We start from the raw sequence: 17506 nt of genomic DNA, 5'->3' as shown, positions 1-17506 counted from the left end.
TATATATATATATATATATATATATATATATATATATATATATAGCCATCCTACCAGCAACGTTGAACAGGTCACACTGTCCACCAAAGTTAGAACAAATGGAAAGAATCACCTAGTGTTTTTTGTCTCTCCTAAGTTTTAAATTTGAGGCCTCAGGTTTCTCAACCACTTCATTGATCACTAGGCTACACCCTTGGGTGCCTATTTAGTATGTATATAGATATCCTTTTGTAAGTTTTTTTTTGTTTGCTAAAAGCTTTTTATATATTTAATTTGATCTATCGTTTCGAATTAATAAAAAGGAAAATGCATAAGTATCTTCTATGATCGAAATTTAGAGACACACCTAAACTTAACAGAGTTCTACTACTCACTTAAACAATTTAAAATGGAATAAATACACCACAAATGGTGACATGTCATAGAGAGCGTTCTCTTAGAGGTAAGTGATGAGTACACAAATTAGACACATGCCATTTTTAAATTGGTCTCTTTGTAATTAGTTAGTACACATATTTACTGATGATAAAATTTATAAATATTTAATTATTTTTGTTTCTTTTCTTCGTAAAATATTTATTTTAATTTCTTTTCGCTTTAAATTTTTTAAATTAGTTTATTATCTTTTCACTTTAATTAATTTTAATAAATTGTGTATATTTAAAAAAGCAATTTAAAAGTGTCCTTTAATTTTAATGTCTTAATATTTTATGTTATATTCGATTTTCTTCACTTATTTTGATATCCGTTCAAACTGAACTTATTTTAAATACAAGACATTTGAAATCAAATCAAAAGGAAAAACAAAGAAATAAACTCAATAGAAAAATAAAAGAGAAAAAATAAATGTAAGTAAAATAGTTTCCATACAAGGTAAAAAATGTTAACTTAATTTAATTACAAGATAAAAAAAATAAGAATATTTTTCTTATAAAAAAATTAAAAATTTATTTTTTTTTTATAAAAATTGTGAAATATTATTAAAAAAAATTTAAAAATATTTTTTTTTTGTTTTTTTTAAAAAATTATTTACACACATAGCAGGCGAGTGTGTATAAACACAACCAGTTTGGGTGTTTGAAGGTGATACATCAGTACAAAAGGTGCACAAATATACGAATAAAATGAGTTTAGGGGGCAATAGGATGTTAGTTAAGTTTAGGTGTGTCACTGAGATTTCAGTCATAGGCTAGGGGGGTACTTATGCATTATCTCTTAATAAAATAATGGTATTTGTAAGATAAAGAGATAATGTAGAAAATCTCTTTGTATTTTTGTAGAGTGAGCTATTTGCAAATATACAAGTACATCTATCTAAGGAAATAAAATCATAAAATTCGTAAATATCTCTACCTATGATCGTGCTATGTATATTATATTTAGATGTACATATATTATGTAACACCCCCCTCAAGTTGGAGCATAAATATTAATCATGCCCAACTTGTTACAAAGATATTCCACTTGGTTTTTGTTTATAGCCTTTGTGAAAATATCACCCAATTGCTCTCCTGTCTTCAAATAGCCAGCCATTAGAAATAATATTCTCTTGAATTTTTTCACAGACAAAGTGATAGTCGACCTCAATATGTTTAGTTTTCTTTTAATGCGCTGGATTTAAGGCATTGTGTAGAGCATCCTAATTGTCACACCAAGCCCGAGGACTCTGCTTCAGATCATATAGAGATTTTTCGAGATAAACTTTTTCATACTCCCCTTGAGCAACAAAACAAGTGTTTGCTTCATATGCACCTCTTCAAAGAGATTACCATGATGGAACACATTCTTGATATTTAAATGATGTTAGGGATAATGTTGAGTAGTAGCCAAGGAAATAAACAAACAGATAGAGGTGAGCTTGGCTACTGAGGTGAAATAATCCATCCCATAATTTTGAGTATAGACTTTAGCCACAAGTCTCACCTAATGTCTTGCTATAGAGCTATCAGGACTAACTGATTGCAAACACCCACTTGCATCCTATTGTCTTTTATCCTTTTGGTAAATCCACCAAATTCTATGAGCGATTCTCATCTAAAGCATGTATCTCCTCAAGCATTGCATCATGTTTTTCATATTCAAAATTTCCTTCACTATTTGGGTACTGAGATAGGTCTACAAAGGAAATCAAGGAACTAGATGCATAAGATAAGTGGTCGAAACAAAATTAGCAATGTAATACGTAGATTTGCACTAATGTGTACTTTTCTGAAGAGCAATAGTGGATGAGGATTCGATGATGAAGGAATTGATGGAGGAAATGTATAATCGATTTCTCGACTTCTTCATTAAACTTGAAAAAATGGTCGTTAGGTTGACAAAGATGGAGAATGTTGAATTCTCAATAGAAGAACTAAGAGATAGAGGAAAAACATCATTTGATTGCTCTGAATCAATAGAGAACCGTTTCTTCTGTATGAATGATTAATTTGATCGACTAACCACTCGCCTTTCTCTCCCTGAATTGTAGAAATGGGAGGTGTATAGAAGAGTGGTGTAGTCTCCTAAAATACTACATTAGTGGACACTAAATATTTGCCAATTCAGTAGAATAACATCGTTATCTCTTGAAGGCAAGAGTAGCCCATGAAAAAGCACTTCAATGCCTTGGGCTTCAACTTGGTAACAAATGGTCGAACAACTCGAATATAACATGTGCTCTCAAACACCCTAGGCTCCATCGAAAATAGTAACTTGTTTGGAAAGAGAACATTGTTAGGGTCATCATCAGCAAACACGCCAAAGGGCATGCGATTAATCAAAACATTAGAAAAAACTAGCTCAAAAACTGAGTAAACTCATTTATTAACCCTTTGACCCGGCAAAATGTGATAGTGTTTTGCAAATCAACATGACTCACATTCCAATGAAGAAATATTCTGGGATTGAGGGCGTAGATTCTTCAACTAAGGTAGAGAAGGGTGTCCTAATTGACAATGTGCTTCAAATTGAGACACAACACTTGACACAACATGTTTATCCAACTTAGCAAAGCCTTACCTGTATCAGATTTCTCTAAGTGATTTCTAATTGTAAGACCCCGAAATGACTTAGGTGAAGCTAGAGACTAACATGGTCATAGTGATTGTATAAGGTCCTTAAAATGGTTTTTAATGTAGGGTTGAGGCAGTGTCTAAGAGTTTAGATGCATTGGAAGTCAAACGTTAAGGGACGACCAAGACGTTCGACGACTAAGTCACCTATGTGTCTAATATGTGGTTTTATGTGTTTATGTATGATTCATGAGGTCATAAGGTTCTTAAATGATTTATTATAGTGTATATAGTCAGTGTGTCAAGTTTCATGAAGTTTGGAGGTCAAACGTCCAAGAACGTCCATGACGTTCGAAAGGTTTGCCTTGAAACGACCTTACGTGTCTATATATGTTTCATCGAGTTTTACATGTTTTTTTAGATGAAACTCATGTGGTAGGTCCTAAACTTGTATACGAACATATTTGGGTTGAAAAAGTCTGGGTACGACTCCACATAGGACCCACAAGAAGCCCTAAAAGAGGACCCCAACATTGGAGCTCAACATTGCCAGGCAGTGGCAATCGACGACCCAAACGACGACCAGTCAACCAGGCAACGGCCCGTCGATGTCTCTCGTCGAATGAGCCACTTGGCCTGCAGTTTGAGGATGTGCAGGTGCAACCCATGAGACCCCCATCGACGAGGCGTGGGTGAGACCACGGACCGTCGATGCTTGCGTTAATGGGCTGTGTGTTTTCATGCCAGCTTTCTGTTAAGTTGAGGGGTGAAGTTGTAAATTCACCCCAAGCACCAATAAGTCTTTGGACGGTTGTTTTGAGTGTTTATGAGTATTTTAATAGTATATAAGTCATTAAACTCTCATTATAACCCTAACACCTAAATCAAAACACATTCCCTCCAAAAGTTTCTTCAAATACCTCCATGAGAGTTCAAGGTGAAGATGGAGCTTGAAGATGGTTCTTCAATGTAGTTTCTTCTTCAATTATCATTGGGTTCTTCTAGTAAGGTATGGGAGTTCTTCATCTAAGGCTTTCGATCACCTTAGAGCCAATTTCAGAGATGATTTTCAAAGTTTTCAAAAAGATGAAAAAGTCCAAATTTCTACTCTAAGTCTTGGCTTCTTGCATAAATGGTTTTCAAATGTTTATATATGATGTAATTTATGTATAATTGATGTTTTCCAATGAAATTCTCCACGAACCCTTGACATTCACAAATCTCTCAATTTGACTAAAATATGGTTTATGTGATCCTGCTTTGATATTGATGAATTCAAGTGTAGATTGTTATGCGCTTTTGATTCATGTATAGATTATGGTTAATTGGTTTATAGGTTGTTTCAATTTGATAAATTGAATATTGTACGTTCTTAGATCTATTGAATATTTAGCTTATTGAATTGAGATTGACTTAAGGCTTACGATTTCTAATGTAGTTTTCTGTGGTCTATCTAATGATGCAATAATTGTATTCAATTGATATCTAGGTTGTATTGGATTGATGAGTATGTAATTAATTGACCTAGTTTCACTGATTATTGATATAATTGTATTGAATTGTTGGTTATGGCCATGGGTAAGGGCCTTATGTTATCAAATTAGATGTTGTAGCCTTGAAACCGAAGTGGTAAGATGGAGTGGGGTATGCTGCCCTAATTCCTTTTATTTTGTGTTAACTAGATTTTACTCATGTTGTGATTGGTATGGTCCACTTATGGTGGCGGTGCAATGTGAATTGATGTGGCCTTGTCGGCAATACTTTATGCAATATGATGATCATAGCCTTGTCGGCACTACTTGAAGTATTATGATGTTTTGTATAGTTGTGTTATGTGAAGTATGAGTATCTCTATCTATTTGTGAAGTAAGGTGAAAGTATGTGTTCTTTCTATGTATGTTAGGAAATCATGTAGACTATGACTATGTGCTTCTATATGTAGTCTTAGGGTTGATGCATAGTTGTTCCTACTTGACTATATGAGTCTATAATGGTTATATTTATGATAACATGTTAATGTATAGGATGACTTAAAGATGATAATGATTATTCCTATGTGTTTATAGAATGACTAGTAATATGTAATAAAGTGAACTATGTGGTGTCTTGTCTTGGTTGACTTGTGTCCCTTACTTGATGCTTGTATGAATATGAATATGTTATGTATTGACTTAGGATGCTAAAGTATTTTAGTCTTGAATATATGAATGATATGTGAGACCTTGAATGATGTTAAGAAGGTCCTTTATATGAAACCTTGAACCTAGTGGTAAGGTTATATATATGTTGAAGTCGAAAGTCGTAATGGTATCCTTCAAGTAAAGGAATGATGGAATTAAGGTTGATTGAATGGAACGACATCATATCAAACCTTAGGAAAGTCATCATGAGCTTCTTGTCGCCATTGGAAGGTAGCCCTAAGAGGACCTCTTTGGTAGGGTAAATGTGAATGGGTTATGAACTAGATATGGAACCCAATTGTATGAACCTTTAATGTAAATTACTCTATGAGAACGAAGTCTAGCACCGAGTGAGTATGGTAAGGGGAGTAGTTCTAGTTAAGTATGAGACTAGATTACAAAGCGTGACCTTCATATTCCTTAACCATGTGCCTACATTGGATGTGTCCAAGTTCTACCATTGGCAAGTAGGACACCCTCATCGGAGTAGGTTATAACTCCGGATTCCATGTCTTGCTACCATGGTCTATGTCGGTTATTGCCTATTCTCATCATATGGGATACCTACTAGCACTAGAGAAGTTCTATGAAGTTTAGGTGGTGGTATGGGACGCCATCTTGACATTGAACAATAGGCTTCGAAGGTGTTAGTGAGAGTCCCTAGGTCTTGTTTAATACCATTACTTGAATGTCCTTCATGTGATGAATGAGTCTTAAATGAACTAATGAATGTAATGACTTAAGTTAAGAAAATATGTTAAATGAACTAGTACTTATCTAGTGTAGTTAAGGGTTGTCTAGTTAAGGTATGAAGGGGGCATATGAATGGTCACTTCTTATCTTACCTAGATAAGTCTTAAGAATGACTCTAGTCAGGGAAGTTGGTTGATTATGTGGACATGATCTAAGCCTTAGGTTGTCTTAAGGATTACTTAGGTAATCTTGAAGAGGTCAATCATGGATGTTATCTTATTGATTTACTTAAGTAGGTCTTTTGATAGCCTTTGGAAGGAGAATGTCATATCACCTATATGTTAATTTGTTAAGTGAGAATGATTCTATCTTAGGTAGTCTATAGGATCTCTTAAGTGTGTATGTAAGGGATTGTATGGGCGGTCACTTCACAATTCACTCAAGTGAGACTTAGAGTCACCTTTGGTAGGAAAATCTCATTTTCTTATGTTGATGTCTTGTCAGTGTGTATGTGACTCATCGTAAGTAGTCTTGAGGATCATTTAGGCACGCCTAGAGAGGTTGTATGGGCGGTCTCTCTTTTTGTGACTTAAGTGAGTCTTAGGATAGCTTTAAGTGGGATCATTACATACTAGAAGATGTCTAAATTGAAGTGAAGGAACTTTACTGTAACAGTGAATTGAGTTCACTGTTTAGTGAAGTGAATTCACTATACAGTGACGTAAATTCACTGTAAGGTTTCCAAAAATGTGATTATTTTCTTAAGTGATTTCTTATGTATTTCTAAGTTGTTTAATGTTGTTCTTATGCTTATAGTATGATGTTTTAATCGAAATTCATGAAAAAAATGTTGTTTACTAAATATCCCTTTTTCATGGTTTTTGCATGACTGCCATACTTAGTACATCTAATGTGCTAACCCCTTCGTTTCCCTTTTTGAATAAAGTGTAGGGAATTGGAAGTCTTGATGTGCCATGGAGGATGGATAGGTTTTTAAGGCTTTGAAGATGATGTATTGGTGAGTCCTCATCGGTTCAAGGACAATATCCACAAGTTCCTTATGTCTTAGTCTTTATTTTATGTCTTGTATGGGCTTAGTCCCAAGTGTTTTAAGCTTCAAAGTTTAGATGGTTCAATAAGATTGTTGTAAAGGTTTAATGTTTTAAATGAAAGTCTTCCGCTTGCGTATTGTTTATGAAAGAGTTCTTCGCGTGTGAAGAAAGTTTTAAATATTTACTCATTTTAGAATGCTTATTATACAATGAATGATACGAAAGGCTTAGATGAGACTTCTTGAAGTCTCATTTGCCGTGTGACGACGCAAGGATGCTCTAACTTCTAGGGTGTACTTGCGGGTTGTGACACTAATATTGAGATAAATTAGGAAATTGCTCTCCAAACCAAATCACGTTGTTAGAAGCAACAACTTTAGAACGTTGAGTTCTTTTATCACGATCAGTTATTTTCCAAACAAATTAATGGAGTGGGGAAACCAGTAAAAATTGCACTAACCAGAAATACCTCAATAGATTTCTAAAAGCAAACAATTCATACAACTTGCTGGACCCAATCAACATATAATTCAATAAACAGTCAACAATCTAGAGACTCACAATGAAATTTCACCAAGAAGATGGAGATTTAGAAGTCACCAGACACCAAAATCAACATATAAGACATCTAGTGATTTGGCCCAAAGAAATCCAAGTTGACGAAACCTGTTGGAGTGTTTTGAAACCTTTCCAACCGAGGATTGTTGAACACGAGATCACCAACTTTTGATCGAAAATATCAAGTTGATGGTATTTCTAGAAATCTGGTATAGTTCGGAAGCAATATGCGCGTCCAACATAGAAACTACCAGAAGTAGTATCCCAACGCGTGAGACTCAACGCACCTATTCTACAGATCGTGATGATCTAGAACGAATGTAAGATTGAAATCCCAAGCCTTAGGTACCTTCTTTATACCATATCTAACTTACGATAAATATTCTAAGCCAAAGTAATTAGAACGATGCTTTGATACCATGTAAAGATATGTCACCTAGCCTACTTAGCATAGGAGTGGAGGATTGCACAAATACATATAAACAAAACGTCAGCCCATTCCCAACCGTGTGGGACTTTACCCACAAACACTGCTTGTGACACACACCAAAGTTATCATCAAGGCGCGGACACGGGACTTAGGATCACTAGTGACCCAAGCTAACCCTAATTACACATCATTAGCATACTAAAGTAAACTGAAGTAAAGAAATACGACGCAGAAGCTAAATCATCATGTAAACTGAAAAAATATTAGGAATACCCATAAACTCTCAGAATATATATAAAAACTGAGAGTTTAACAACAATTGAAAAGTCAAAATCAAATGCTAAAGCTTAATCTAACTATGTCTGAAAATAGCCTCTAATTGACTAGAAGTGCTGGGACATGCCCCAGCTAAATCTAGCAAAAACTGAAGCTAAAACTAAAAGCAAAGGAAATAAATCTGTCATCTTTGGAGAATGAGGACTCACCACTGATGCTGCTGATGAAGATTGAGAATCAATCTATGCGTAATTTGGAAGATGAGAAACTGAACCTATATCACGCGAAGATGTAGCGCAGAGTATGTGTCAGTACTAGAAAGGTACTGAGTATGCATGATAGAATAAAGCTGAACAATAAACATAACTGAACCAAAGCATATATCTGAGCAATGATAAAAGATAAGCATGACAATATGCTGAGAATACTGAACATGAACTTACCAGATGCAATGACCAAGTTTATAACATGTCGAGACTGAAATCTGATTGGTAACATGGTCAATACAATAGAATCTTACTGTAAGGGAGCTATTAATAGTCGACATAATACCACATGAGCTAAATTTGGAGTCTGATGTATACGCCCCATCGAGAGGACCCAACATACCCTGCTAGAAGTATAAAGGCATAACTGGTGTGCACACTAAAAAGTTATGCCCATTGGGGGAACTTATAAACCTACGGAGGCACGTAGTTTTGGGACTTGAGGGTGATTGAAGCGAGTCCACTCGGTATTAAGTTACTCCCAATTGATTATGTAATTAACAATGTATGACTGAATTTATGTAATACGAGATAGCTCAAAATACTAATGTGCTAACTAGAAATGCAACATTAATGTACTAATATATGAAACATTCAAATCTGAGGCATGTATATCTGAAACAATTGACCTAGCTTGTGTAATTCATGAACTAAAAGAACTAGATAACGAAGGTAGATAACCATGGTTCTGAATTTATGAAAGAATCTACACAAAATGATATAAAAAATCACGATAATATGATTTGGATCATTCTAACAGCTAAAACCCAACAATTTCTAACATGCAAGAAACCCTAGGTCTAGATAATATTAATGAAATCACGATTCTAACTGAATTACTTAAAGGGTGAAAGAAAGTCACTAGTGAAATCCCACATACCTATGACGAAATTCAAGGAGAAATCTTTCGATTTCGGGGCTGGAACTGATGAAAACTCCTTGCGTTCTTGAACTAGGGATTGGTCGACCTTCTCCTCTGATTTGCTCCAAGTTTGATGAATCTTTGGAGAATAATTGATTAGGATAAGTTCTAATTAGTTAACTAGGCTAAAACTGATTAAAACCACATAGTTTAGGGGTCCAACACATAAGGAAAAGACCAAACGACCCTTTACGGTTGTTTTCTTTTTTTTTGGCATCTTCTGCGTTCTGGCTTTCGTAAACAATTCTTATTTCTCTTTTCTCTTCGGTTTTTGCTGACTTATAATTTGTTGAAGCTGCCCACTTGACTAATCGACGATCCGTGGATTGGTCCACTATCCAACTCGTCAATCGACTTTAGAGGATGGGTTCTGAGGGGTCCTGAGCTCTTTACCTACGAACTTATCAACAGCTCGTGGACTGATCCACAATCTGTCCTGTCAGTCCTTCGATCGACTTTAGAAGATGGGTTCTGGGGGTCCTGAAGGTCTCGACCTACAAACTGATCGATGGTCCATGGATTGATCCATGATCCGCCTTATCAGTTTGTTGATTGAATTCTGAGGATGGATTATGGGGAGTCGTTAGGGTCTCGACCTACAGACTGATCGACGGTTCATGGACTAATCCATGATCTGTCCTTTTAGTCCGTCGATCAACTTGAGAGGATGGGTTCTGGAGAGGCTGTATGTGGCCATCCACGGAATTGTGGGTCACCCTACAGTTCGTGGGTTGCACCTGGTTCGGTCTGTTTTTGGATACGAAATATTACAGCTTTCACGCCAAACCCAATGGCACCGTGGATGGAGAGCCCATACACGGGTGTATGCCTGGCTTTGATACCATGAAAAATTACCCTTTTGGGGTGGCTGAGTGGTTTGGGCTTGGGACTTTCATGTTGGAGGTCTCAAGTTCGAAATCCTTTGCTAGCGAAAGCAAGGGTTTGCCTTCTGGGTCGAGCTCGTCGTACCGAGCTTACCTAGTGCGGGTTACCTCTCCTCTATGGGTTGCTAGCTATTGCATAGTAGCGGAGTTTTTATTTTATGCGCACCCAAAGGTTAGCGGCTGCGAGTTCCCCTTGTCAACAAAAAGAAGAAGACAATGGAGAAAATCTCCTTATCGTATTATTCCAAGGGTGAGCTATTTGTTGGTGTACAAGTAAATCTATATAAGAAAATGAAATCATAAAATTCCTAAATATATCCACCTATGATTGTATTATGTATATTATGTTAAAAAACTTCTATATGTATTATATAAATATTTAAAACATTAAATAAAGGATTATACGAGTTGTATAAATTGACAAAGAAAGAATGAGATATCATCTCATTTCTGCACTTTTCTCCATCTTTTCTTCCTCACAATCACGCCAACTCTTCTTCATCAACTTTACCAGGTTAGCTTTCACTTTCTTTCTATATACTCTTTTTTTTTTCTTTTGTTTAGAATTTTTACTATTTGTGATGTTGGATTTTACTCCTAAATTAGGGTTTTGCTTGTTAGAGTTACACAAATATATTCCGGATCTCCAAAATTTTTGCCGCACTCATGTCAGATCCTCCAAAAATGCATTATTACTTTTGGTGGATCTGAACTGCACTATGCAATCTTATGATTTGTCCGACCAACATAGATGTGCTTATATATTAATGGTAATGATTTTGCTCTTAATTAAATTGGATCCACCTCCATTTAGACCATTCTTAGCATCTTCCAATTTTCAATTATTAAAAATATTTGCAGGATGTGCTAAGTTAAGCTTCTTCAGTTTCCAAGTGTTGTGGATTGATGTCAATTGAAAAGGGTGTGGTATTTACTTTTTCATGCTGCTTAAATTACCTGCGAAATGGTTGTGTGTGCTTAATTGAGATGGAGAGTTAAGAAAATAAAATAAAACCATTGGTTGGCTAATGGAAACAATAGAAAACTAAATGACTAGTTCTTTACTATGAGTTCCCATCTTTCCATTTTCCTACAAAAATAACATAAATAGCTGCCCATTGATATAAAATCGTCGGCAGATGTATGTCGCACATGTAATATATGTGTATTTGCTGATGAAAATGACCCCACACCAGATTGAGATGAGATTTATGGACTCATTATAAGGTTTGGACAATCCTTTGAACTAGTTTTTGAAGTGTCAATCCTAATTTGACAGTATTGACTAGTGGATGTTACATACTTTTGACTGAGCGGCCAAATGTGTAATCTACTCTTTTTTGTTTAGTTTCATAACATGTTAACACTTCTGCTTGATTTCTTAATTGAAATTTTGTTCTATTGTTTCATGTTTTCTTGATTTGTCCTCTTTCAATATGATTGTAAGTTGTTTCATTCTGTTTATTCTAAGCAAGAGATCTGCTTATATGTCCAGGTATAAGATTGGGACGCAAACCACCATCGGTATGGATTGTCAGCGTAATTTTCCAGAAGATCTGGTGGTTGATATTCTATCGAGGTTGCCAGTGGAATCACTCTTGCATTTCAAATGTGTGTGCAAGCACTGGTATGGTCTCAGCAAAAGTGCAAGTTTTAAGAGAAGTATTTTAATCCGAAGAACAGTGGTGCCCGTCTCCTTGTCTGCGACTTCAAAATAACAAAGATCCCACCCGTCTTCGTAAAGTCTGTGGTGTTCTCCTTGCTCCCGAAAAAATAGTTCTGGATGTGATCCCTAAACAAAAGTTCTCCTTCACCTTCCGAATGTATTTGATATTAATTGTGTTGCTGGCCCAGTTAATGGATTACTCTTAGTGTAGGAACAAATTTTTAGTGACGGTGTCCGCTTGGGATTATGGAATCCTTCCACTAGAGAGTTTCGGCCTCTGCCTTCTGCGCCTTTTAAGATTGAGCACTATCATCGATTCGGGTTGGGGTTTGACCTGTTGACTCAAGATTATAAGGTTGTATGGATTCAAGATTATAAGGGACATGGCGTTTACCCTCATGTCTCTGTCTGTATCTATTCTTCATGCGACGACTCATGGAATAACCTATAATTCCCTCCTTGTTATACCTCAGGTTTGCCCTTTGGCGCCACTTTTCTCAGTGGGGTTTATTATTGGTGTTTATTGCGTGTTAATGAGATGTACAAGATTCACTCATTTGACATGGGCATCGAACAATTTGGGGAGATGCAACTCCCAGTTATTCCAAATGAATACTGGAAGAAGCTTACATTGCGTGGCGACTCGCTTGCAATGTTATCTGGTTATAGGTCTATGACATTCATTTATGAAATGAAAGAAGAGGAAAATTGGTCCAAAGTTGTTACTGTTCAACCTCGTATAAATCCTCGTTGGCCTTGCGACATCTGGGGGAATGATAAGATTGATTTCGAAATTAGAGAAACTAAACAGTTGGTGCTATATGACCTTACAACAAGTGAGGTTACAAATCTTAGAATTCAAATGGACCGAAAAAATTGTGTTTTCTATCACAAGGAGAGCCTAGCTCTAATAAAGAGCGCAGATGAAACTCAGGATCAGGATAATGTTGTCGAGCAAATTGAACACTTTTCAGCGTCGGATCAACTGAGGACAAGGCGTTGCTTACTATTAGGGGTCGACCTTACAGACGATGAACTTAAATAGTTGGCTTCTTGGTTTGGACACAGATTTTTCTAGTAATAAATAAGATTTTTGTGAAATTAGCTGTTATGCTACCTCACTGTAACATTGTGTGTCAATTTAACATTGTTTGTTATTTTGTTGACGAAAAAATACTTGTGGTATTTTTCTATCACATGATTAGTGCAAAATCTGTTTTCCGATTATGACGACATGCAGGATTTTGGAGTACTTATTTTTATGAATGAAAAGAAAAATAGAGTTGTTTGGATTCGGATTGGGGTTTGACCTGTTGACACAAAATTATATAGTTGTTTGGATTCGAGTATCCTGTGATAATTCATATGTCTTTCTCTGTCTTTTCCTCATGCGATAACTCATGGAAGAAGCTACAATTCCCTTCTAGTTATACCTCAGGTTTTCCCTATTCCGCCACATATGTCGACGGGGTTTATTATTAGATTTGTATGAGAGAACATTTTGGGGGAGGCTTACATTGCATGGTGACTCGCTTGCAATATAAGGCAGTGATAAGTGTATGACATCCATATATGAAATGAAACAATAGGGAAGTTGGTTCAAAGTGTTTACTATTCAACCTCGTATAGATGCTGCTCATTTGCCTTGTGATATTTGGGAGAATGATAAGATTATTGTTTCAAGTAATCAATAAGAGAATGTCCATGATTGACCTCTTCAAAATTACCTATGTAATCCTTAAGACTACTTAAATTTTGATCTTGTCTACATAATCAAACAATTTTCCTAACTAGAGTCATTCTTAAGACTTATCTAGGTAAGATATGAAGTGACCATTCCTATGCCCCCTTCACACCTTAACTAGACAACCCTTAACTACTCTAGGTAAGTACCTATTCATTTAACATGCTTCCTAACTTAAATCATTACATTCATTAGTTCATTTAAGAGACATTCATCACATAAGGACATTCAAGTAATGATCTTGGAGAAGACCTAGGGACTCTCACTAACATCTTTAAAACCTATTGTGCAATGTCTAGATAACGTCCCATACCACCACCTAAACTTCATAGAACTTCTTCGATACTAGTAAGAAACCCATATGATGAGAATATGGAATAACCGACATAGATCATGGTAGCAAAGCATGGAATCTGGAGTTGTAACCTACTCCGATGGAGGGTGTTCTACTTGCCAATGGTCGAACTTGGACACATCCCATGTAGGCACATATTTAAGGAATATGAAGGGTTTCCTTGTACTCTAGTCTCGTTCTTCACTAGAGATACTTCCCAAACCATACTCGCTTGGTGCTAGCCTTTGTTCTCATAGAGTAATTCGCATTAAAGAATCATATGAAGGGGTTACATATCTAGTTTATCACTCAATCACATTCACCCTACCAAAGAGGTCCCCTAGGGCTGCCTTACAATGGAGACGAAGATAGCTTAATGACTTTCCTAAGGATGATATGATGCCATTCCATACAACCAACCTTAAGTCCATCTTAATGACTTTCCTAAGGATGATATGATGCCATTCCAGCCAACCAACCTTAAGTCCATCATTCATTACAAGAAGGATACCGTTACGGCTTACGACTTTCGACTTCAAGGTTCATAACCTTACCACTAGGTTTAAGGTTTCACATAAAGGACCTTCTTAGAATCATTCAAGGTCTCATACATACAAGACTAATAGGCTTTAGCATTCTAAGTCAAGACATATCATATTCACATTCATACATGTATCAAGTAAGGGACACAAGTCAACCACACAAGACACCAATACTTCACTTTAGCACATATTGCATATCATTCTAGAAGCACATAGGAATAACCATTATCATCTATAAGTCACACTATACACTACTATAACATCATCAATATAACCACTCATAGACTCATATTGTCAAGTAGGAATAATTATACATTAACTCTAAGACTACACACATAAGGACATAGTCATAGTCTAACATGATCACCTAACAAAATCAATAGAAGAACACATACTTTCACGTTACTCACATGTAGATAGATGTGATCATACTTCATATAAATCAACTACACAAATCATCATTATATATCAAGTAATTACCGACAAGACCATGATCATCATAATACATAAAGTGATGTCGACAAGACCACATCATTCACATAGCACCGCCACCATAAGTGGACCATACCAATCACAACATAATACAAGAGCTAAATTACATAAAATAAGTATAAATAGGGCAACATACCACCAATCCATTCTCACCACTTCAATCCATAGCTAAATCATCCAATTCAATACAAAAAAGCCCTTACCCATGGCCATGAACATCAATTCAATACAAAAACTATAATACTCAATGAATCTAGGTCAATTCTATATAAATTTATGAATCTAATACAACCTATACATCAATTGAATACAATCCTTACATCATTCAATAGCCCATAGAAACTATACTAGAATTCATAAGCATTAAGACAATATCAAGTCAACCATAAAGTAGTAAAAAACTATGGTTCATCAATTACATGGGTTCATAGGTTAATTGAGTTAAAATCATCTAATTAATATAAATATAATCAATATATAATGATTCAAAACCTTTAATGCAAGAACCCACTGATAGATCATAAAATTGGACAAGTTCATCTTTAGAAAACTTTGGAAATATCTTTCAATTTTGGGCTCCTTGATGACTAGAGTTTCAAGGATCAAAAACCATACCTCAATAATGTTAATTCATGAAATTGATGAATAATCACCACTCAAATCTCCAATCCAAGATCTTCCTTGAGTTTTGACTTCAATGGAGTTCTAGAGAATTTCTTAGAGATTTTGGGGTTTTGATTTGGAAGAATGAATTTATCTAGGTATTTTAGGACTTCTAAACCCACTTAAAATAAAATACCCCTAAGTAACCTCCCAAACTCTTATTTGAACGTTGGATCAATTTACCAATTCATCCTTGCAACTTACAGTGAAGCTGCACAGGAACAGACCCATCAACGACTTGTCCACAGAAGAACCCTTTGTCCACAAACGGACAGTCCTGTCTGGCCGTCGTTTGGGACTGAGACTGTCCATAGGGATCTTGGATCCCTAGGATAAGTCTTGACCAACAAATCCCATCGACGGGGCTTTGACTGGCCAACGAGTCGTCGTTTGCCTCAGTCGATTGGGGCTGGTCTTGACAGCCTTTGGCTCTAGGAAGGGTCCTTCCTCAAGGACCCTTAGATGGTCCTTGGGGACTTTTGCCCAGACATTTCCAACTTGAATATGTTTGTATACGAGTTTAGGACCTCTCATATCAATTTCATCAAAAATGAACATGTAAAATTTGACGAAACATGCTAAGAAACACAAGGTCATTTTAAGGCAAACCTTTCGAACGACATGAACGTTCTTGGACGTTTGACCTCCAAACTTCATGAAACATGACACACTGCCTATAAACACTATAATAACTCATATAAGAACCTCATTAACTGACAAAACACATATATAGGCGCATAACAACACATGAGGCACATAGGTGACTAGTCGTCGAACGTGTTGGTCATCTCTTGACATTTGATTTCCTATTCACCTAATACTTTAGACACTGCCTCAATACCACATTATAAACTATTTTAGGACCTTAGGTTATTATGACAAACATGTTAGGCTCTAACTTCACCTAAGTCATTTTTGAGGTGCCACACAAAGTTATCTCTTATGACTTCCCTAAGCTCATCAAAACAATCCCCGTCAATAAAAAATCTTGGTTTTTGAAACTCAAGCCTGTTTAACTTGTGTTTTGAAATCCTTTCAGACTTGGTTCTTTAGATAGGTATTCCATTAAGTTCAGGCTTATCTTTCTGTTTCTTCATCTTTTTTAACTTTTCCATATGTTAGTGAAGCTTGTTGCAGCTTCCCTAGCATCACTAATGATTCCTGTAAATCAAAGGCTCCTTTCAACAAATCTTTAGCAATATCATTGTAATGTCTTTTTATGGTGATACCCTTAGACCATAAGTCAATCACTAAATGGGTTAATGTATTTTTATTTTGGTTGGATCGGATTTTACTAAATGGGTCGGATAGAATACTAAATAGAAAGGAAAATTTAATTACTATTAAAAATATATACACATGGAGCCACATAGGCTCCATTTAGGTGCCACATAGACTAATAAAAATGGTGACACAACAGTTAACCGTACAAGGGAAGATATGGACCCAAAGTTGGATGGTAAGGGAAAATATATCAACAAAGTATGACGAAGGGTACATATGCCCCTTTTTTTAAGAGTTCAAGGGTATATATGACCCTTTCCCGTTTAATCAAACAATTTAAGGTGTTTTAAGTATATTTTTCTTAAAAGTGTTTTAAAAGGTATTGTAGAAACACAACTGATATTTGACTAGACTCCAAAATCATTTTATTTTGGAAAGTGCCTTTAGTAAAAATATTTTTAAATTTATACTTTTGTAAAAAGTAATTTTTGTTTAACCAAAATCTAAAAAATAATTGATTAATCATTAGTTTCACCAAACTAATAAAAATACTTATAAGTGCATTTTTTTCTCAAAATTATCTTTCT

The 17506-nt window shown here is 35.6% G+C and overlaps 1 pseudogene; it reads left to right on the top strand.

The window, feature by feature from the left end:
- Positions 1-10656: 10656 nt before the first annotated feature.
- On the top strand, positions 10657-13214 carry LOC107016378 (annotated as a pseudogene).
- The last annotated feature ends 4292 nt before the right edge of the window (positions 13215-17506 follow it).

Source organism: Solanum pennellii, chromosome 4 (genome assembly GCF_001406875.1).
Source record: "Solanum pennellii chromosome 4, SPENNV200".
NCBI lineage: Eukaryota > Viridiplantae > Streptophyta > Magnoliopsida > Solanales > Solanaceae > Solanum > Solanum pennellii.
This window is presented reverse-complemented; position numbering and strand designations above follow the sequence as displayed.